Source organism: Monopterus albus, unplaced genomic scaffold (assembly GCF_001952655.1).
Source record: "Monopterus albus unplaced genomic scaffold, M_albus_1.0 scaffold214.1, whole genome shotgun sequence".
In the NCBI taxonomy this organism is placed as follows: Eukaryota; Metazoa; Chordata; class Actinopteri; order Synbranchiformes; family Synbranchidae; genus Monopterus; species Monopterus albus.
In genome coordinates this window covers 1,961,317-1,963,025 of record NW_018128094.1, presented here as the reverse complement: position 1 = coordinate 1,963,025, position 1,709 = coordinate 1,961,317, and the positions used below count along the sequence as shown (strand labels likewise).

Sequence of the window (1,709 nt, the reverse complement as noted above, 5' to 3'; positions counted from 1 at the left end):
GATAACTAGAGAGAAAAGTTGATGACTGTCAGCAGACAGGGTGTTTAATATTATTATTATGACGTGTATAACTGTAGCCTTAGCCATAATATGTTCTTATGTTTAAGTCACGACATGTTACTAGAAGTCGTGTGAGAATGTTTTTAGTTACACACCACTTAATCAACAGACACACACACACACATTGATTTGCTTCATGTTTTAACTACTGCTATGGCCAGCTGCAAAGCTGGCAACAGAGATGTCTCGGTTGACGTTTCTGTGTAGTATGGGGCTAGCCCAACCGAGGGGATATAATGTACAGGCCTTGTTTGGTTCGGGGTCTTTCATCTTTCATCTGCCTGCGAGAAGTTTGGAGGTGCAAGATGCCTGAGCGTGTAATGTAATTTCTACCTGTGTTCATGGAATAAATCAGCACAGTTTTGTAGTTACTTGGACTGCCTCGTCTCTCAGAGTCAGTATGGTATGTTTCTGGTTTCTCCCTGTTGGTGTTGGCACACCTCCCAAACCAAATGTAAAACCCCCTACAACTCTTTTGTAAATGTCCTTTATGTTCTGTTGTCTTTCAGGTTCCTCCTCTGTCCTGTTAATGTGCTCTTTTGCTTTGTAATAAAATAAAATAAAATGCTACAGTTAGCTAGTTGTCAGGATCAGCATGTGAAGCTGCAGATAAAGTCGAGGGTGAACTCAATTATATACTGTAGCCAGATGAGGATAAGTAAAACACTGTCTCTTTAATAAGCACATTTGGTCAGACACAAACGATAACACAAGGCCGGATACTGATTCAGCACGTAACACTCTCAGGTCATTAATAAAGTCCAGTGTTAGAGCCAGCAAACTTACACAGCCGAGGGATACAAACGAGAGGTCAGAGAGGGGTGTCCGATAGTCCATACACAGAAACACAAGCAGAATCAGAGGGATTAGGCAGTACTCAGTGGTCACAAGGTAATCCGTGGTCAGAGCTGGAATAACAGGTACAGAAAAAACACTGGAAAGTCTGAACAGGAGGAAGGACAGAGGTGGCATCGAAGCTGTTGACCCACCAGTGAACAGGAACAGGACCAGTGTCAACGTCGTTGATCCCCTCAGGACAAGAAGTGACAGCCCCTGTTGGTGTGTCCTCTTCAGCGCACTGTAGATCTGGGACTCTGATGGGGATGCTGTCAGACACACCTGGGGTTCTCAAGCTCAGCGGGGATGCTTAAGTAACTGCACTAAGAGACAGTGTTATCCCCTCTTGTTTCCAGTTTCTCCCTGTTGGTGTTGGGCCTCTTCCTTGCTTTGGTGAAGGCCCACTTCGGGTATCCACATGCCTTAAGGGAGTTCTGGATGTGTAATTTATCCTTCTTGGCCCCTTCTGCCATTGTGGGCACTTCCTCTGCCCTGTGATTTAAAGTTCTGATGACTCCCAGTTTGTGTTGAAGTGGATGGTGTGAGTCAAAAAGCAGGTATTGGTCCATGTGTGTAGATTTCCGATATACTTCTACCTTCAGGCTTCTGTCCCCACCCAAGTGGACTGTACAATCCAGAAAGGCCAGACAGTCATCTCTGGCATCCTCACGAGTGAATTTGATGTTGCCATCCACAGAGTTGATATGTTTGGTGAAAGCCTCTACCTCCTGGGTCCTGATTTTAACCCATGTGTCGTCCAAGTAGCGGAACCAGTGGCTGGGAGCGGTGCCAGTGAAGGAAGCCAGGGCTTT

At 45.6% G+C, this 1,709-nt stretch overlaps 1 protein-coding gene across 1 annotated transcript in view; it reads right to left on the bottom strand.

Moving 5' to 3' along the window:
• LOC109971040 (unconventional myosin-XVIIIa-like) overlaps positions 1-1,709 on the bottom strand; it is a 233,547-nt gene that overhangs the window by 146,521 nt on the left and 85,317 nt on the right.